Source organism: Muntiacus reevesi, chromosome 1, assembly GCF_963930625.1.
Source record: "Muntiacus reevesi chromosome 1, mMunRee1.1, whole genome shotgun sequence".
NCBI lineage: Eukaryota > Metazoa > Chordata > Mammalia > Artiodactyla > Cervidae > Muntiacus > Muntiacus reevesi.
The window spans coordinates 182,521,672-182,544,130 of record NC_089249.1 but is presented as its reverse complement, the minus strand read 5'-3'; the positions used below and the strand labels follow the sequence as shown (position 1 = coordinate 182,544,130).

Here is a 22,459-nt window from a genome sequence, read left to right as displayed (position 1 = left end):
CCGAACTCGCTGTCAGCCCGAGGTCTGTTCGAGTCACTGGCCTCTAGAAGAGGCAGCTGGTCTGTCTCACAGGGTGTCTAGAGCTTATGCTGGTTTTCTGCTTGGCCTGTTTCATGTCCTCACTGTTTCCTCTGTGAAGTTGGGCATCATTTTTGAGCTTTCTTTGTAAAATTAAAATGTGAAATTAGAATAAAATGGAGGCAGAAGACTACCATGCATGGGGAAGGTCTCAACTAATTTGAATGTTCTATCCTGCTCTGTCCCTTGAAAAATGTCTCTCAAATTGTAGTCTACAAGGACAGAAAGGTGAAAGTCATTATCCAGTGCCAAATCCAGACCAATTTATGTAATACATTTTTCAAACACTAAACCTTTACCTCCTGAAAGAGTTAAAATCCATCCACTAACTACACTTACACAAGGTGTCATCTTTTGAGTGATACACAGCAATGAACTAGCAACAGCAGCTTAGGAGTCTAAATCCTTTCCTGATAAAATTCATTTGTGATTCTAGTCACATTGATCCATTTCAGACATAAACATGATCATTTCACCATAACTTTTCACACATATCTAAAAATTTATTATAGGAATTGACTCGCAGGGTTATAAGATAGAGGAGTCCTAGAGACGGCCATCTCCAAGCAGGAGAAGCAGAAAAGCTGGTGGCATAATTGAGTCCAAGTCTGAAGACCTGAGAACCAGATCTTCTGATGTTCCAGGGCAGGAAGAGATGGATGTCCTAGCTCAGAAAGTGAGGGTGGATTGACTTTCCTTCACTTTGGGTTCTATTCCGGCCTTTAGGAGACTGGAAAACACATGCTTACATGGGTGAGGGGGCGTTCTTTACTCCATCTACCAGAACCAAATGCTAGTCTCTGCCGGAAACACCCTCAAGAGTACACCCAGAAACAGTGTTTAGCCGCCCATCTGGCAAGCCTTGGCCCAGGCGCGTTGACAAGTAAGATTAACTTGTCATGCACAGTGATTGCTCCAGCTCTCTTCTTGTATCTCAAGACTGTTTTGACTATTCAGTGGCTTTTTAAAAAATTTTTCAAAATTAGTAGTCCTAGTTCTGTGAGAAGTGCCATTGGTTTTTTTAATGAATAATTTTATCTTCCTATGTTCTTTTTAAAAATCATTCTTTTACAGAGTATTATTAATTTACAATGTACTTTTAGTTTCAGCTGTACAGCAAATCGGTTATTCGTATACATATGCACACTCGTTTTTTAGATGCATCTCCTGTGTAGGTCATTAAAGAGTAATCAGTCCCCTATGCTAAAGTGTAGGTTTTTATTAGTTATCTGTTTCATAGATAGCAGTTTGTGTCAATCCATCTCCCAATGTGTCCCTCTCCTCTTTATCCACTTGGTATTTATAAGTTACTTTTCTACACCTGTGACTATGAAAATAGAGCCATGGTATTTTGATGGGGATTGCCTTGAATCTGTAGATTGCCTTGAGTAGGATGTTCATTTTAACATACTTAACAATTTAGTTAACTATATTAATTCTTCCAATCCATGAACACAAAATATCTTCCCATCTCTTTGTGTCTTCTTCAATTCCTTTACCAATGTCATACTTTTTTGAGTACAGGTTTCCCCCTTCCTTTGGTAGGATTACTCCCGGAAATTTTACATTGTCTTTTCCTGCCAGTGTTCACTTCTGGATTTCTGGACCCATGTGTTTCTGAACTCCATGAACGTGAAAGTGAAAGTCGCTGAGTCATCTCTGACTCTTTGCAACCCCATGGACTATAGAGTCCATGTAATTCTCCAGGCCAGAATACTGGAGTGGGTAGCCATTCCCTGCTCCAGAGGATTGTCCCAACGCAGGGACTGAACCCAGGTCTTCCACATTGCAGGCCTGAGGCTGTCATCTCAGACAATCACCAGTTTACACCCTCATTCATGTTACCAATGTGTCCTAAAGGAGCAGATGGGCCTGAACCCAAGAGTTTGTAGTCCTTGGGGTGGCTATGTTCTTACCACTGACTTGAGGAGTGTTTTCGTCATGGGGTGTGTGTGAAACTTTCAAAGCTTCCTGTTGGGAGGTTTGAAAGATGAGGCACGAGATGAGCAGTGTGAAGGGTGCAGAAAGAGTTGCCTCCAGATCGATAGTGGGTGGACATGCATGCACACAGTCTGATCAGTTAAAATATTGAAATGAATAGTAAACAGGCACCCCAAAATCCACCCAAAGATTGGAGCTTATGTATTTCCATCTGGCAGTTTGAACATTATCCTCTGGAAACACCTTGTAAAATCAAGTGCAAGATGGAGATCTTGACTCTTCTGAGTCAGATAAATGTTTCGCTTTCTGTAATAAGGTAATCAGAATTTTGATAGGGTTGAATGGAACCTGTAGGTCACTTTGGTTAGTATTGTCATTTAGCAGCATCAATCTTCCAATCCATGACATGAAATGTCTTTTCATTAATCATGTCTCCTTTAATTTTTTTTAGCAGTGGTTTGTAATTTTCAGAGTACAAGTCTTTTGCCTCACTGCCTATGTTTATTCCCGAGAATTTTATTCTTCTTTGTATTGTTCATTGTTGTTGTACAGAAACACAAGTGATTTTTATGCTGATTTTTATCTTGCAACTTTGCCAAATTCACTTATTATTGTCTCTGAAAGTGAATGCATGTGTGTTTGTGTATTCTGTGTGGGTATGTTAACATGTGTGTGTAATCTTTAGGAATTTCTATGTACAAGTTCATGTCACGTTTGAACAGAGATAACTTTATTTCTTCCTTCCCTATGTGGATGCCTTGGTATTTCTTTTTCTTGCCTAATTGCTCTGGCTAGGAATTCCTGTCCTATTTGATTAGAAACAGCAAAAGCCAATGTCTTTCTCTTGCTCACAGTCTTACAGAAAATATTTTCAGACTTTATTGAGTGAGATGTCACCTGTGGGTTTTTCATGGCCTGTATCATATTAAAGTTTCCTTGTATTCTTACTCTTTCTACTTGGTAGTATTTTGCTGAAGATATTTTTATTGGCCTTCATGAAGATCTGAGGTTTATTTTTTGTCATGTCTTTGTCTCCCTTTGGTAAAAGGATATACTACAGTCCTCATGGAATGAGTTAGAAAGTGTTCCCTTTTCTTCATTTTTGGGAAGCATTTGTAAATGATTATCCTTAACTAATATTTTATGTTTGGTAGAATTCAACACTGAATTCATATGGTCTAGGGTTGATCTTTGTTGGAATTTTTGGGTTGCTGATTTAATCTTCTTACTAGTCTATTCAGATTTTCTATTTCTTCATGATTCAGTTTGGTGGGAGCATCTCCATGGATTATTCATACCATCTGGGTTATCTAATCTGTTCGTGTGCAGCTGGACTTAGTATTTTTCTATACTTATTTCTATTTCTGTCTATTCAGGAGTAATGTCTGCACATTCATTTCTTATTTTATCTTTTGATCAGCCCACACAGCTTGCAGGATCTAACTTTCTGAACCAGGATTGAACTTGGGTCACCACAGTGAGAGCACTGAATCCTGGCCAGTGAACCGTCAGAGATATCCTCATTTATTATTATTATTATTATTTTTTATTTATTTATTTTTTTTTTTTAAATATTATTTTATTAGTTGGAGGCCAATCACTTTACAACATTTCAGTGGGTTTTGTCATACATTGACATGAATCAGCCATATAGTTACACGTATTCCCCATCCCGATCCCCCCTCCCACCTCCCTCCCCACCCGACTCCTCAGGGTCCTCCCAGTGCACCAGGCAAGAGCACCTGATTCATGCATCCCACCTGGGCTGGTGGTCCGTTTCACCATAGATAGTATACATGCTGTTCTTTCAAAACATCCCACCCTCACGTTCTCCCCCAGAGTTCAAAAGTCTGTTCTGTACTTCTGTGTCTCTTTTTCTGTTTTGCATATAGGGTTATCGCTCATTTATTATTTTAATAGTTTGAGTCTTCTCTGTTCTTTCTCAGTCAATGTGATTAAAGCTTTGTCAATGTTGCTGATCTTTTCCAAGAACCAACTTTTATGGCATTGAACATTGTTTTTCTCTCCTGGATTGTTTATCTATAATCTCTAGTGTTTCATTCTGTTTGATAGATTTTAGTTTTCCCTGTGTGTGTGTGTGAGCACTCGGTTGCTCAGTCATGTCTGACTCTTTGGGACCCCATGGACTGTAGCCCACCAGACTCCACTGTCCATGGAATTTTCCAAGCAAGAATACTGGAGGGGGTTGCCATTTCCTGCTCCAGGGGGTCTTCCTGACCCATGATTCTTGCATGTCCTGCATTGGCAGATATTTTAACACAGCACCACATGGAAGGGCTAGTTTTCCTACTTTTCCTAATTCTTTAAGATGTAAAGTTAGGTTCTTGCTAAGATAAATTTGAAATAACTTTTTGAGTTAAAAAACTGACATCTTGATTACATATGCCACTATCAATAACTGATGTTTATTTTTTGCCTAAGTGCTAAAGCATCATTTGACATCATGCTGAAGAGTCCTGAGATGATTTGAAACCTGCCAAGTCGATCAGAGCAGTGGTGACAACAGCCATGAGCTCTGGGCAGGGACATCAGTCATGGACGCAGGGGACAGGTTTCTCAGTGCCATGATAGGCTTGTCCCCCCACACCTCCCTTTCTGCCCCCAAGCGCTGAAGTTTGACTAACTACTGTGAAACCAAAGAGGCAAGGGGGAAAGCATGCTTTTCCTCATTGTTTTTCACCAGGATGGAAGGGAATAGGTGCAGAGCCCCAGGACAAGAGCCTCCCCAGAGGTCCCCCACGGGACTGATCTGAAGCAGTGAAAAGGAGGGGAAGCCAGGCTGCTCCTGTCACAGCTACACTGAGAGTGAGGTCTCAGCACTGTGACTCCCGCATACACACCAACCTTCTGGTTCTAACTGTGCCCTTGTCTGGCATGCCAGCCTGGCACAAGCCCTGCAGGGCTTCCACAGGCGGAGCGGCAGTGGTAGCGGGCATATGCCGTGCTGTACATGAGGGGACATTTTCCTCTCTGAGAGCAGAGCAGGGGTCAGATGCTGACATAGTATCTACTCTCCGTATATACGCGTTAATATATGCATTAATAATATCCTGTATTGGTGTTTTTCTTTCTGACTTACTTCACCCTGTATAATAGGCTCCAGTTTCATCCATCTCATTTAGGTCGATGGATTCTGAATATTCTATCCCTTCTTTGCCTCTCTAATATCTACTTTCCCCCCTCCAAGACAGAGGAGAGAATTATGCATCTTTCCTGTTGTATCACCAGCAGGATACACAAGCTCTGTTCCAGAGCATCTTAGAGTTAATGAGCTTGTTGAGGCCCAGCCCCTCCTGCTGCCAAGGTCCTTGACTGAGAAAGACAATCCCTTTGAGACACTGATCCCCTGGCCAAAGGCCACTCTTAGGACGAAGTGGCTCAGCCTGAATGTTCACTGCTGACAAAGATAGTGCTGAAATTTGCCCCCATGGAAAGACTCTAAGGGACATGTATTCTCCACCCTAAAAAAAGAAGTCCCACCAAATAGTAATATTATTAATTTGCTCCCATCAAATGTGGGGTGTTCAGCCTAATATTCTGGAAGCAAAAGATAGAAAAGTAGATACTATGTCAGAAGACAGTGAAACCCTTCATTTTTATCCTTATCATTAATTTCTCCGGGAAAAGTGATGAATTTTGCCCCCAAATGTGGACTTTATCTAATCGTGTGACATGCATGTCTTTGAGTTAGCATAGCAGTGCTTATCTAGGGGTTTGCATCAAGCAGTCTGTGTTCTGTTCATGCTTTGTTGGTTCATAGAATTCCTAACAGTGTTGCAACATTTATCAACATGCCCTTGTCCTCAGAGCAGAAGATGTGTTTAGAACGTGTGCACCTTGTCTTTTTGCTAGTTGTATTTAGAATTTTCTTAAACACTAGTTCTATTGGCAGCTGCTATGCTACTGGAGAGCTGCTAATTTGAGGGGAGAACTTTAATTTTGTTTTTACTCTTCTGTGTGAGGACTTTTGACGATCTTTGTCCTGTTCCGCTTTCCCATTTCATGTTTTTTCTCCCCATGGTTTGCTTCTGAATATTTTACCAAAATATGAAATGGAATGCTTGGTGGAAATTATTTCAGGTGTGAACATTTTCCAGTTTGCTGGAAGCTGCTAATTATTTGAACTCTATTGGGGTTAGGATGGCAGGAAGCGACTATCGGGAAAGGAGGAAACTCTCTGTCTCACTGTCTAGGGAAAGACAGAACCTGTTTTGTCTAGGTGGTTAGCATAAGAGAGAGGTGAATCTTTAGTGATGTCCCAAGGTTGGAGGCGAAACTTTGTACCCTCCCCCCTGTCCTTCAGCCAGAAAAATATATAGACATCTCTATTCTAGGCAGAGGAGCAGCAGGCATCACTTAACTGAGGAGCTCAGGAATGTTATTTTAAACTCTGTGGGTTGTTATGTGGGTATACACTATCAACTTCTTTTGTGAACCACTTCCCATAATAGAAATTTATCATGGACATAATTTAATATAAGGAAATATACATTTACCTTGTGATTTGCTGCCTAGAAATGTTGTTTCATATAGATATGGGATATTATTTAGCCTTTGGCATTAATTTAATGTAACATTAAATAAGTGACAATTATTTTTTCTTAACAAACTTGGAACATTTCTCTGATTTTGATAATTGTATATTGTAGGATCAAGACGCATGCGCTTTCAGACAGCCTTTGCTCTGTGCAGACAGTAGTCACAGCTGGGAAACTAGCATTTCACAATGAAGCCAGCAGAGGGCAGAGTTTCCTTTTTCTTGTTGAACTAGAGATACTTTTTGCATCACTTCAAGGTAGGAAATACCTGGCCCTCATTTTAATGTGTATTTCTTGGCTAATTAGAGTCTAAATAACGTTGTCTATATTTTTATACCTTGTATGGATTTGTCAAAGAGTGTGCTTGTTCATACTCTACCTGTAATGATACTTCTACTGGGGTGCTGGTCTTTTGCTTATTTATTCATAATATTATTTGCATGTTCAGAGCCCTCAGAAACTTATTCACACCATCTCCATATGACAAGACGGGAAAGCCTCTGAATATAAACCCCGAGTTTAAAGCCCTTCTCTTCCCTTGGACAGCTTAGGATATAGCCCTGTATTATATGACCATTCTGTCCGATGCTGTCCCCTCTGTTTAGGTGCTTCCTCAAGAATTAGCAATATGTTCTGGTTTTTATCTTTGCCATTGAGGAGATCAACAAGAGCCCTCACCTCCTCCCCAACCTGACCTTGGGTTATAATCTCTAAAATGCCTTTGAAAGTGATCACAGCAGTCTGGAAAATGCCCTGCTTTGGCTCTCTGGAGGGAATCAGACTGTCCCTAACTACAGCTACCAGAGACAGACAAAATCTCTGGCCATAGTTACAGGAACTATGTCATCATTTTCAGCCCAGATTGAACCACTTCTGGAGCTGAACAGAATCCCACAGGTGAGAGTCTGACTTCTGGTGAGACACTCTGCTCTTCCCCTATGCCTTTCTCTCTCATCCCATCAAAAGACAAGGTGGAAGCTGTGTGTATGCGTGGCACAGAGTTTTAAGCACATTCCAGAGACTTCCTCAGATTGTGAGATTATTTCTTTGGTTGGGAAGTAGGAAGAAAGTGACAAGCATAAGCAGTCAGCACTTTGAAACCCAAGTTCATGCTCAGGGTCAAGGCATGAATCTCACAGTTAAGGGGACATTGAGTGACGATGGCTCACAGCTCTTTACATCCTAGGACATGCCTCAAGCACAGAGAACTCCCTCACCCAAGGACAGGAAGCTCACAGGTAACAGCCAGAAGCCGGTGTCTTGGAGACATGGTGATACGAAGCCTGGTTCCCTCCTCTCAATTTTGACAATACTGAAGAATCATCCCAGCTCCAGAGGATTGACAGTCAGTTGTAACTGTTTCGTTGTTCAGTTGTTCTGAACCACAGTTCAGAAGGTCAGTTTTCTCTCCCCATTTCTGCCTTGGTACATCACACTGGCATATATGGAGGATGCCTCCATAAATTTTCTACACGGGTCTCTCCATCTCAGATCTCTTTCCAAGGATCAATCTGACCAGCCCCAAGCAAGAGACATTACTTATGAACACAACAGCATAATGTAGGAGATTTCTGTTCTGAAATGTTTTTTCAAGAAAATCTGAGAGGATAGGGCATTGTAATCTCCAGAATAACAGATAATGCTGTGGTGATACATTGAATCCATCATGAAGATATTAATGAGACAAGATTTATTTATTCTCAGTATTTACATGAAACACTGATTGCTAAGTAGAAGGAATTTCTTCTTCACACACAGGGCGACTTTGATGGAGACACTGCAGTCTCCTGGGCACACGATCTGAAAATCATGCTTTCTTCAAATACCATCAAAGGAGAGTAAAAGCACACAGAGATCTTAACATTCTCTTTTATTTTTTGTAACCTAGTGATAGGAATTGTCTGAAGAAACCACTTGTCCTTTCTAAAAGTGAGGAGTCTAGAAAACATAGTCTTCTGTGGGCCCAGAATGAAATGAAAACTGTGAAATGTCCACTGAGATCTTTCTTTTCTCCCTGTCACAGAGAGAATCAGCTCACTCTCTGCCCAAGAAACATAGCCCCAAGCCCACGAAACTCAGAATCATGTTTTTCTTTTCTTATTCAGGTGGCATATGGTCCTTTTGATTCTTCACTGAGTGATAAAGACCAGTTTCCATCTCTTTATCAGATGGCCACAGAGGACAGCTATCTTGTTCATGGAATGATTAGGCTGTTGCTGCATTTTGACTGGACATGGGTGGCACTATTTTTGTCTGAAGATGGGGAAAAGGAGCAGTTTGTCTTGGAACTTAAAGCAGAGATGGAAAAGAATGGTATATGTGTGGTCTTTACTCCAAATAATCTTCCTAGCACTAGGGAATTGTATTTATTAAGTAAGTTACATTCAGTGATCATACCCATAATTTCATCTTCAAATGTGTATATAATACATGATGATGCGGATGCTTCATTTCTGTGGACAGAATAGCAGTGTACTAGTTAACCTTGGGCAAGGTATGGATTATGGTAGCAAGGGGAGATTTTCTTTGAACGAGGCATACCACACACATTTTTTTAATGGAAGTCTCTCCTTTTCACACCGGAAGAGGGAAATCCCAGATTTTAAATATTTTCTCAAGACAGTTAATCCTTCCCAATACCCAGAAAACTTTTACTTCAGGAGTGTGCGGGATCAAATTTCTGTTTGGTTTAAAAATTTTTTTTCCATTTATTTTTATTAGTTGGAGGCTAATTACTTTACAATATTGTAGTGGTTTTTGTTATACATTGACATGAATCAGCCATGGATTTACATGTATTCCCCATCCCGATCCCTCCTCCCGCCTCCCTCTCCACCTGATTCCTCTGGGTCTTCCCAGTGCACCAGCCCCAAGCACTTGTCTCATGCATCCAACCTGGGCTGGTGATCTGTTTCACCCTTGATAATATACATGTTTCGATGCTGTTCTCTTGAAACATCCCACCCTCACCTTCTCCCACAGAGTCCAGAAGTCTGTTCTGTACATCTGTGTCTCTTTTTCTGTTTTGCATATAGGGTTATTGTTACCATCTTTCTAAATTCCATATATATGCATTAGTATACTGTATTGGTCTTTATCTTTCTGGCTTACTTCACTCTGTATAATGGGCTCCAGTTTCATCCATCTCATTAGAACTGATTCAAATGAATTCTTTTTAATGGCTGAGTAATATTCCATGGTGTATATGTACCACAGCTTCCTTATCCATTCGTCTGCTGATGGGCATCTAGGTTGCTTCCATGTCCTGGCTATTATAAACAGTGCTATGATGAACATTGGGGTGCACATGTCTCTTTCAGATCTGGTTTCCTCGGTGTGTATGCCCAGAAGTGGGATTGCTGGGTCATATGGCAGTTCTATTTCCAGTTTTTAAAGGAATCTCCACACTGTTTTCCATAGTGGCTGTACTAGTTTGCATTCCCACCAACAGTGTAAGAGGGTTCCCTTTTCTCCACACCCTCTCCAGCATTTATTGCTTGTAGACTTTTGGATAGCAGCCATCCTGACTGGCGTGTAATGGTACCTCATTGAGGTTTTGATTTGCATTTCTCTGGTAATGAGTGATGTTGAGCATCTCTTCATGTGTTTGTTAGCCATCTGTATGTGTTCTTTGGAGAAATGTCTGTTTAGTTCTTTGGCCCATTTTTTGATTGGGTCATTTATTTTTCTGGAATTGAGCTGCAGGAGCTGCTTGTATATTTTTGAGATTAATCCTTTGTCTGTTGCTTCATTTGCTATTATTTTCTCCCAATCTGAGGGCTGTCTTTCCACCTTGCTTATAGTTTCCTTTGCTGTGCAAAAGCTTTTAAGTTTCATTAGGTCCCATTTGTTTATTTTTGCTTTTATTTCCAATATTCTGGGAGGTGGGTCATAGAGGATCCTGCTGTGATTTATGTCAAAGAGTGTTTTGCCTATGTTCTCGTCTAGGAGTTTCATAGTTTCTGGCCTTACGTTTAGATCTTTAATCCATTTTGAGTTTATTTTTGTATATGGTGTTAGAAAGTGTTCTAGTTTCATTCTTTTATAAGTGGTTGGCCAGTTTTCCCAGCACCACTTGTTAAAGAGGTTGTCTTTTTTCCGTTGTATATTCTTGCCTCCTTTGTTGAAGATAAGGTGGCCATAGGTTCATGGATTTATCTCTGGGCTTTCTATTCTGCTCCATTGATCTATATTTCTGTCTTTGTGTCAGTACCATACTGTCTTGATGACTGTGGCTTTGTAGTATAGTCTGAAGTCAGGCAGGTTGATTCTTCCAGTTCCATTCTTCTTTCTCAAGATTACTTTGGCTATTCGAGGTTTTTTGTATTTCCATACAAATTGTGAAATTATTTGTTCTAGTTCTGTGAAAAATACCGTTGGTAGCTTGATAGGGATATATATGCACCCAACATAGGAGCACCGCAATATGTAAGGCAAATGCTAACGAGTATGAAAGAGGAAATTAATAGAAACACAATAATAGTGGGAAACTTTAATATCCCACTCACAACTATGGATAGATCAACTAAACAGAAAATTAACAAGGAAACACAAACTTTAAATGACACAATGGACCAGCTAGACCTAATTTATATCTATAGGACATTTCACCCCAAAACAATCAATTTCACCTTTTTCTCAAGCGCACATGGAACCTTCTCCAGAATAGATCACATCCTGGGCCATAAATCTAGCCTTGGGAAATTAAAAAAATTGAAATCATTCCAGTCATCTCTTCTGACCACAATGAGGTAAGATTAGATCTCAATTACAGGAAAAAAATTATTAAAAATTCAAATATATGGAGGCAAAATAACACGCTTCTGAATCACCAACGAATCATAGAAGAAATAAAAAAAGAAATCAAAATATGCATAGAAACAAATGAAAATCAAAACACAACAACCCAAAACCTATGGGACACTGTAAAAGCAGTGCTAAGGGGAAGGTTCATAGCATTACAGGCTTACCTCAAGAAACAAGAAAAAAAGTCAAATAAACAACCTAACTCTACACCTAATGCAACTAGAGAAGGAAGAAATGAAGAACCCCAGGGTTAGTAGAAGGAAAGAAATCTTAAAAATTAGGGCAGAAATAAATGCAAAAGAAACTAAAGAGGCCATAGCAAAAATCAACAAAGCTAAAAGCTGGTTTTTTGAAAAAAATAAACAAAATTGACAAACCGTTAGCAAGACTCATTAAGAAACAAAGAGAGAAGAACCAAATCAACAAAATTAGAAATGAAAATGGAGAGATCACAACAGACAACACTGAAATACAAAGGATCATAAGAGACTACTATCAGCAGCTCTATGCCAATAAAATGGACAACTTGGAAGAAATGGACAAATTCTCAGAAAAGTATAACTTTCCAAAACTGAACCAGGAAGAAATAGAAGATCTTAACAGACCCATCACAAGCAAGGAAATCGAAACTGTAATCAGTAATCTTTCAGCAAACAAAAGCCCAGGACCAGATGGCTTCACAGCTGAATTCTACCAAAAATTTAGAGAAGAGCTAACACCTGTCTTACTCAAACTATTCCAGAAAATTGCAGAAGGTAAACTTCCAAACTCATTCTATGAGGCCACCATCACCCTAATTCCAAAACCAGAGAAAGATGCCACAAAAAAAAGAAAACTACAGGCCAATATCACTGATGAACATAGATGCAAAAATCCTTAACAAAATTCTAGCAAACAGAATCCAACAACATACTAAAAAAATCATTCACCATGACCAAGTGGGCTTTATCCCAGGAATGCAAGGATTCTTTAATATCTGCAAATCAATCAATGTAATACACCACATTAACAAATTGAAAGATAAAAACCATATGATTATCTCAATAGATGCAGAAAAAGCCTTTGACAAAACTCAACATCCATTTATGATTAAAACTCTCCAGAAAACAGGAATAGAAGGAACATACCTCAACATAATAAAAGCTATATATGACAAACCCACAACAAGCATTACCCTCAATGGTGAAAAATTGAAAGCATTTCCCCTAAAATCAGGAACAAGACAAGGATGCCCACTCTCACCACTACTATTCAACATAGTGTTGGAAGTTTTGGCCACAGCAATCAGAGCAGAAAAAGAAGTAAAAGGAATCCAGATAGGAAAAGAAGAAATGAAACTCTCTCTGTTTGCAGATGACATGATCCTCTACATAGAAAACCCTAAAGACTCTTCCAGAAAATTACTAGAGCTAATCAACGAATATAGTAAAGTTGCAGGATATAAGATTAACACACAGAAATCCCTTGCATTCCTATACACTAACAATGAGAAAACAGAAAGAGAAATTAAGGAAACAATATCATTCACCATTGCAACAAAAAGAATAAAATGCTTAGGAGTATATCCACCTAAAGAAACAAAAGACCTATACATAGAAAACTATAAAACACTGAAGAAAGCAATCAAAGAGGACACAAATAGATGGAGAAATATACTGTGTTCATGGATTGGAAGAATCAATATTGTGAAAATGGCTATACTACTCAAAGCAATCTATAGATTCAAAGCATCAAATTTTTGGATGTTCACTTACTGGATCACACTGTGAAAAAATTGGAGACTTCCCACTCAATTCTTCTTTAGAGTTTATGCATGATATTACTGATATGACGAGGTTGTCTCAATCCACTTATTTCACCTACAGTGCTATGTATGCAGTGGCCCAAATCCTCCATGCAATGCTTTTGGTGAAAACAGAAATGGAATCTTCAGGAGATGCATGCTTCTTCCCTGGAAGGTAAATGTCCTTCAGATGCAGGTCATGAATGGACAAGCAAAGGATATCTGGTTGTATTTTATTGAGATGCAGCATTATGACCATATTTCTGTCTCAACTCCACAGGATTCAGCAAGTTGGATGCAGAGTTCTTTCACACTGGTTATATATGTATCTATAATTTCTGGAGAAGGAAATGGCAACCCACTCCAGTATTCTTGCCTGGAGAATCCCATGGACAGAGGAGCCTGGTGGGCTACAGTCCATGGGGTCACAAAGAGTCTGATACTACTGAGTGACTAGGTCTATTTAAAGAATTCCACCATGGAGTGGTCTTTACTTTACTTTAGAATGCATGCTGGAAAAAATTCCTTGTTTAGGATGTAATATAGTAAAATATCCAAAGGAGACTTAACAAAACATGTGAAAACCATAGAACTGTGAAATTCTATACACTTCCTTAAAGTGTACTTAATTTCACAAAGTATTGACACAATTACCATAATAGAATCCAACACTTTCATCTATGGTGGTATATATGCTGTGGCTCAAATATTCCTTGAAATGATTGCTGTGACAAAGAGAAATGAAGGCTCCCTGATATTCTACAGACTCTGGGAAATGAATTATTTTTAGATAAAACTGTTTCAATGAAAGCTGCAAACAATTTAAAATGTGAGAACACTGATGTTTATAAACTTAAGTTACATAGTTTAGTAGTGAATTCACTGGATTTTAATGCAGGCTTTTATGAATCTATAAATCCATTTCAGAATATATTTAGAAATTTCTGTTCTCATATACAAGAGACAAATACATATTTTCAAGTTGTTGATAAAATAATCAGATCCAATAAAGTACCTATCCTTTTAATAGCCTTTAATATATATTTACAGGAAACATGCCACAATTTGGTATCCACAGTACGGTTTCCAACAGGCAGAATTCTTAATAAAGAGTAAAAAGGTGGAGAAGGAAATGGCAAACCACTCCAGTATTCTTGCCTGGGAAATCTCATGGACAGAGAAGCCTGGCAGGCTGCAGTCCACAGGGTCGCAAAAGGTTCAGACACGAATCCGTGACTAAACAACAATTCACCAGGAAAGGGGCACAATTCTTGAGGCACTATCCCTCTGTGTTCCCCCTTTGCCTGGCAAAGAAATAAAGCCACTCTTTCCTTGTCCTTCAAAAAAAAAAAAAAAAAAAAAAAAAAAAGAGTAAAAAGGCACAGCTCAATTTTGGTATAAACCTTCATGATATTTTAATTTACACTGGTATCATTTGTTAGTTTTCTGCTCAAAAGTGATCTATTAAATAATATCCCACGTTCTTCATATAGGTTACTGTACCAGAAGGAGTTCTAGGAAACTTATTCTAAAAAAAATTTGTAATTGTTTGTTTTGACCTACCTGGTAGTTCTCTGATGGACTAATATAAGATTTCCTTTATTTCCTGTATCTTTGAAACTTCCTAGGGCTGAGGTGGTAATCTGAAGTGTGCTTATTGAACATATAAAGGTAAATGAATTAGCTTTACCTAGGGCCAGAGATGATGCTTGAGAAACACTATATAAAACCTCTATAGCATTGGAGGATGGGCTGGGGAAAGAGATACTTTGGATAATAAAGACTTTAAAAAGCTCCCGAATAACTGACACTTGGTTCATAATCAGAAAGAAACTCTTGAGAACACCCTGAGCCCCACTTCTGACTGACGTTCAGGTCTCAGTCAAGTGTAAGTGGAGGCTAAGGTAGAGTTGTAAACTGCTCTAAAACACAAGAGAGCCAGAACCTACAGAGACAGAGAAATAGTTCTTTGGTTTTCTATTTTATCTTTGTTTTTGATATAAAAATAAGTCAATGCGTCATCACTAGCTGGCCACTAGGCGACTGGAACAAAGACTTCAGTGACCATATATGAGAAAGAATGTGGAATATACAAGATTGACTCAGACAACACCATAAACAAAATAATAACAAGTGTTAGAATCAGCAGTAACTATAATTGCTGGGTAGTGGCGAGAACATGATTTCTGTAGCTTTTCCATTAGAATTTGGACAAATACTCTGAATATCAAGTTTTTATCAAAAATACGAAGAGACATGGGAGAGTGGCTTATACTTGTTGTTCAGTCGCTCAGTTGTGTCCGACTCTTTGCAACCCCATGGACTGCAGCACACCAGGCTTCCATATCCTTCACTATCTCCCAGAGTTTGCTCAAACTCATGTCCATTGAGTCCACAATGCCATCCAACCATCTCATCCTCTGTCACCATCTTCTCCTCCCACCTTCAATCTTTCCCAGCATCAGGGTCTTTTCCAGAGAGCCAGCTCTTTGTGTTGGGTGGCCAAAGTTTTGGTGCTTCAGCTTCAGCATCAGTCCTTCCAATGAATATCCAGGGTTGATTTCCTTTAGGATTGACTGATTTAATATCCTTTCTGTCCAAGGGACTCTCAAGAGTCTTCTCCAACACCACAGTTAGAAAGCATCAATTCTTTGACACTCAACCTTCGTTATGGTCCAACTCTCACATCTGAACATTACTAGAAAAACCATAGCTTTGAATAGATGGACCTTTGTTGGCAAAGTAATGTCTCTGCTTTGTAATATGTTGTCTAGGTTGCTCATAACTTTTCTCCCAAGGATAAGCATCTTTTAATTTTATGGCTGTAGTCACCATCTGCAGTGATTTTGGAGTCCAAGAAAATGAAGTCTGTCATTGTTTCCATTTTTTCCTCTTCCATTTGACATGAAGTGATGGGACCAGATGCCATGATCTTAGTTTTTTGAACGTTGAGTTTTAAGCCAGCTATTTCACTCTCTTTTACCTTCATCAAGAGGTCCTTAGTTCCTCTTCATTTTTTTCCATTAGAGAGGTGTCATATAGGAAAAATAAATTAATGGAAATGGTGCCTGAGACACCCCTCAGGAATTATTGCTCAAGCATTCTATCTGGGAGTTGCTATGTATGCTCCTTTGTTGAGCCTACATCTTCGTAAGTTTTTGAGCAGTCATACTGAATACATCTATTTAATGGTTGAGGAAAAATCAGTGGTAATGAATATTTATAATTTAATTGTACATTTTCTTGTGAGTTTCCACATGACTGTATTTACCACCTCATCAAAATTTAAATGCATACCTGGAGAACTTATAAAAATAAGTATTTTGTGGTCTATCTAGGAATAAAATAGACATTTGCTGTTATATTTATGAAAGAAAATAAATCTTGTGTGGATTATTTCAAACTTAAAAACATGAACTAAACAACAATCATATTATTTTCTAATGACACTGCACTTGCATTCCAACAGATGTAGTCCCCCAAGTGGGACACAAATATTCAACTCAAATTTTATAATGAATATTCATATCAGTGTGCATAATAGCAAAAGTGGAGACAACCCCAGGGTCAATCAACTGATGAATGACAAAATGTGACTAATGCATGCAGTGGAGTAAGATTCACCCATCAACAGAAATAAGTTTCTGATACACTCACAAACTTAGAAAATAGTATGCTAAGTGAAAGAAGCCAGACAGTGAAGGACTCCATTTGCATGAAATGTGCAGAATAGGTTTATCAATAAACAAAAAGTAAATTATGTGTTCTAAGATGCTGATTTAGGGGAAATGAGTGATTCCTTAATTCATGTGGGATTTCCTTTCAGATGAGGAAACTGTTTTGACATCAAACAGTGGTGATGATTGCACAATATGTGAATTTACTAAAACTCACTGAATTATACTGCTTAAAATGGTGAATTATACTTTATGCAAATTTTACCTAAATCTAAAGCAAACAATATAGATTTAGTACCTCCTAAAAGACAGTGTCAAAAGCTCTGGGTTTCAAGGATTAAAGGCTAAATCCATTTTCAGTAACACTCTACAAGCTGTAAATTTTAGTTTCCTTTCATAGGGAAAGTTTCCCCTCTGTTTTCACCAATCATATTGTGGGGTAAAAGGTAAGAGGAAAAATCCCATGTTATACTGATGTACAGTACAGACTCTTCTTTCTAGAAACCCCAAGAAAAATTTGTCTGGGATTGGGATGCACCAAAAACCATGACTGAAGCATCCTTTGATTGTGTCATGAATGTGTTGACACATTCATTGAATGTGTCATTGAGTTAAATTCCTTCTCTCTTTGTTTTCAGAATGAGAGGTAAATTCCAAGTCACTAGAGTCCTGGAGATGGTAAACACACACACACAACTACCAACAAGAACTTGAAGCTGGGGAGGTGGAAAGAGATGGTTCCTTTGTAAGAATGGGCCGTCCATCTTTAATTTGAATACACTATTTATTTTAAAGTTTCTTCTTTCCTAGCTTCACCCATTCCTAAGAAAGTCCCAGTTTAGAAACAGTAGCAGGGAGCACATATCGTTAGATGAGAAAGGAAGCCATGTGATGCAGTATGATATCCTGAACGCTGTGAGTTTTCCAGCTGGTCTTTGGCTCAGGTTAAAGTGGGAGAGTTTGGCTTCAGTGGTCTATATGATCAAGGCTTGGTGATCAATGATGAGATGGTAGAATGGCCTATTGGATTCAAAGAGATATGACATTGTTTCAAGATTAGATATATAGACTAAAGATACTAGAGCTGATTCTTCATATGAAATGATGAGTATACACATATCCCTGAGCACTAAATTTACTCTTTGAATTCAACATCTTCACTCATATTGTAGAATCTTACATACCTTCTGAGGCAGTGTCTAGAAGGAGTAGTTGTATAGGTGAATATTTTTAGTTTGGGTGTATCTATTTTTGCTACAGTTGGGTGGATGCAAAAAATAATGTTAATGGATATATTGAACACTCTGACAGTCAGTTCTTCCCATCAGGTGGCCAAAGTATTGGAGTTTCAGCTTCAGCGTCAGTCCTTCCAATGAATATTTAGGGCTGATTTCCTTTAGGATGGATTGGTTGGATCTCCTTGCAGTCCAAGGGACTCTCAAAAGTCTTCTCCAACACCAATTCAAAAGCATCAATTCTTCAGTGTTCATCTTTCTTTATGGTCCAACTCTCACATCCATACATGACTACTGGAAAAACCATAGCCTTGACTAGACAGACCTTTGTCAGCAAAGTAATGTCTTAGCTTTTTAAAATGCTGTCTAGGTTGGTCATAGCTTTTCTTCCAAGGAGCAAGTATCTTTTGATTTCATGGCTGCAGTCACTATCTGCAGTAATTTTGGAACCCAAGAAAATAGTCTTTCACTGTTTCCTTTTTTTCCCCATCCATTTGCATGAAGTGATGGGACCAGATGCCATGATCTTAGTTTTCTGAATGTTGAATTTTAAACCAGCCATTTCACTCTCTTTTGTCTTCATTAAGAGGCTCTTTAGTTCTTCACCTTCTGCCATAAGGGTGGCGCCGTTTGCGTATCTGATGTTTCTCCTGGCAATCTTGATTCCAGCTTGTGCTTTAACCGGCCCAGCATTTTGCATGATGCATTCTGCATATAAGTTAAATAAGCAGGGTGGCAATATACAGCCTTGACGTACTCCTTTCCTGATTTGAAACAAGTCTGTTGTTCCATGTCCAGTTCTAACTGTTGCTTCTTGACCTGAATACAGAGCATATGAGACATATGCTCATAGTAAAATACATACAGAACATTTTACTATGCTCTCATATTTTACATAAACTAAATGCTCTCATATTTTACATATGAGAGCATAGTAAAATAATTTTTTGCAGATAAAACTTCGGTATCATGACCCTATGGATATTTGTACTGACAAGATTTTTGGATTATGTGGTTAAACAAGAGAAACACAAGGTTCATTGTCAGGAATATATGATATAGAAGTCATGAAATACTTCTGTAAAATTTAGTTTGTCTTTGTAAATATTTCAGTGTAAAGAATGTGGAAATGTCATTTAGTATCTCATACTTAGGTTTCTAGAGAATATGACAAGGCTGGGATTGGGGAGGAGACCTGGTGATGTAACAGAAGATGAAATGTTTTTCTTCTGTGAGAAAGATAGATATTCTCTGATAGCAGCTAATCATATGCCAAATTTGACCAAAGATTGTCTATTTTTCCTTTCAGACACTAAAATCTGTGTGTAGCCAGAGATGTATTTCAGGGTTCAGGAAAATTCACAAGAACGAAGGCCTATTTGCTGCTTTATTGTGCTCTGTGTCCAGAGAGAGACGTTTCCAACCACACAGGTATAAAAATTTATACTCACCTGTGGTCACCCTACCAGGGCCTCCCTGGTCGCTCAGCTGGTAGAAAATCCACCTGCAATGCAGGAGACCCCGGCTCAATTCCTGGATTGGGAAGATCCTCTGGGGAAGGGGTAGGCTACCCTCTCTGGGATTCTTGGGCCTCCCTGGTCACTCAGAAGGCAAAGAATCCACCTGCAATGTGGGACACCTGGGTTCACCCTGGGTCGGGAAGATCCCCTGGAGGAGGGCGTGGCAACCCCCTCCAGTATTCTTGCCTGGAGAATCCCATGGACCGAGGAGCCTGGAGGGCCACACACAGTCCATGGGGTCGCAAGGAGTCGGACACGACAGACTGACTGAGCACAGTATGGTCATCCTGCCCCTCACCTGTTTCGTGATGAGAAGGAAACGGAGGGCTATGTGAAAGGGGTTATGGGGGACTCGTTTCTCAATTCATGTACTTATTTATTTTTTGACCTTTCCACTTTTATTGTGGTTAAGTTGAGTAAGCTCCTGGAGTTTGTGATGGACAGGGAGGCCTGGCATGCTGCGATTCATGGAGTCACAAAGAGTCGGACACGACTGAGCGACTGAAATGACTGACTGATACATCATTTAAAATTTACCATTTTATCCTTATGAGTACAATTCAGGGACATTAACAAATTTCTATTGCTGTGCAGTCTTCTCCACTGTCCCTCTGCAGAATGATCACCCCTAACTTCATCTCTTAACATGAAACTTACTTTCTCTTAGTCTCAACTCCCCTGTGAACCTCATTCCACTTTCTGTGTCTATGAATTTGCCTATTCTAAGCATTAATACATCTATAAATAAGGGCTTCACAGGTGGTGCTAGAGGTAAAGAACCCTCCTGCCAATGTAGGAGATATAAGACATGCCAAGTTTGATCCCCGAGATGGGAAGATCCCCTGGAGTAGGAAATGGTAACCCACTCCTGTATTCTTACCTGGAGAATCCTATGGGCTGAGGCACCTGAAGGACTATAGTCCATAGTGTCTCAAAGAGTCGGACATGACTGAAATCACTTAGCCCTTATGACCTTCTATAAATAAAACCATATTTGTCCTTTGGAGTATGATTTTTTTCAAAAGGATAAGACTTGCAAGATTCATGCACATTGTAGCCTGTGTCAGACAAATTCCTTTCTTTTTAAGGCAGAGTACTCTTGCATTGTATATATGTACTTTATTTTGTTTAGCCAATTATCTTTCAATGGACATTTGGGTTGTTTCCATTTTTTGCCTATTGTAAGTAATGCTGGAGAGATATTATTTATTCAAATCATTGCTTCAGATTTGAAGAGAATATACCTAGATAAAAATTGCTCACTGAGGCTAATTCTATGTTTGATTTTTAGAGAAATTGCCACACTTATTTCTGCAGCAGTTGTACCATTCTTCATTCTTATCAAGAACATACAAAGGTTTCAAACTTTACATCCTCTCCAACACTTCTAAATATTATATCAGAAGGGATTAGCATGTACAATGACAGGAAATGTCTCTGTTTGCCACATATTGAAATGTGGTACAAACAAAGAAATGCTGAGTCTAATTTCTCCCCAGATGCAGAGCTGTGTGTCCAGTGCCCAGACCAAGAGTATCCAAACTGGGAGAGAAATCATTCCCACCCCAAAATTGTGACTTTCCTGGGCTTCAAGGATTCTCTGGCAATGTCTCTGGCTTGCATGGCTCTCTGTTTATCTGCCATCACAGCCGTGGTTTTGTGGGTCTTTGTGAAGCACTGAGACACCCCCATAGTCAAAGCAAATAACCAGGCTCTCAGCCATGTCCTGCTCATCTCCTCCTCCTGTGTTTCCTCTGCTCCTTACTCTTCATTGGTTGTCCCAGCACAGCCACTTGCATCCTCCGACAAATCACATTTGGAACTGTGTTCAGTGTGGCTGTTGCCCCTGTTTTGGCCAAAACCCTGGCTGTGATCCTGGCATTCAAGTCCAGGAAACCGGGAAGAACCGTGCAGCAGTTGCTGGTAACAGGAGTTTCTAACTGTGTCATTCACTCCCTTGTGCTCCCTGATCCAAGTGACTCTCTGTGGAGTCTGGCTGGGAACCTCGCCCCCTTTCCTTGAGATGGACACTCATTCTGAGCCCAAGGAGCTATTATCGCGTACTACAAGGGCTCAGTCACTGCCTTCTACTCTGTCCTGGGATACCTGGGCTCCTTAGCCCTGGGAACATGTTCCCTGGCTCTCCCGGCCGGGAACCTGCCTGACACCTTCAGTGAAGCTAGTTCCTGACCTTCAGCATGCTGGTGTTCTGCAGGGGCTGGGTCACCGTCCTCCCTGTCTGCCACGCACCGAGGGCGAGGTCGTGGTGGCCATAGAGATCCGCTCCATGCTGGCCTCCAGGGCTGGGCTCCTAGGCTGCATCTTTGCCCCAGACTGCTACAGTATCCTCCTGAGACCCGAGAAGAGCTCTCTGAACGTTTTGAGGAACAAAATAGATTCTAAGGGAGATAGACATTGATGTTTTATCCCATAAGTCTCAATCACAATTTTGGCCTTGAGCAAAGAATGACTCAGAGAAATAATATTCTGTTTATTCATTCAAATGTTAGAAGCCATCAAAAACTATTTCAAGCCTATGTATCAAGTATTCGGCTCCATCTCTTAAGAGTCTGTACAGCTACCCTCAGTCCTCATGCTCACGGATAGATGCTCTATCTCAGGTTAATGACTTTCCCAAAGCTTTTGGTATTAATCTAGCCATTTCCCCTATTGTTGTGTGTATAGTAAGCACATCTTTATTCCCTCAACTGGTCTCCAGCCTGTGACTGTTCTTAGATAACTAAATGGTATTCAGAATACTTTTACTGTACCTTCTGTTTTGGTTCTTCAGTGGTCAGTTAGTGTAAAGAGTCACATTTAGATAAAATATTCAACTTCCACATGATTTGCCCATGTGCTA

General features: G+C 39.6%; 1 pseudogene; it reads right to left on the bottom strand.

The window, feature by feature from the left end:
• LOC136153780 (vomeronasal type-2 receptor 116-like) overlaps positions 1-21,921 on the bottom strand; it is a 29,495-nt pseudogene extending 7,574 nt beyond the window's left edge.
• Positions 21,922-22,459: the final 538 nt, after the last annotated feature.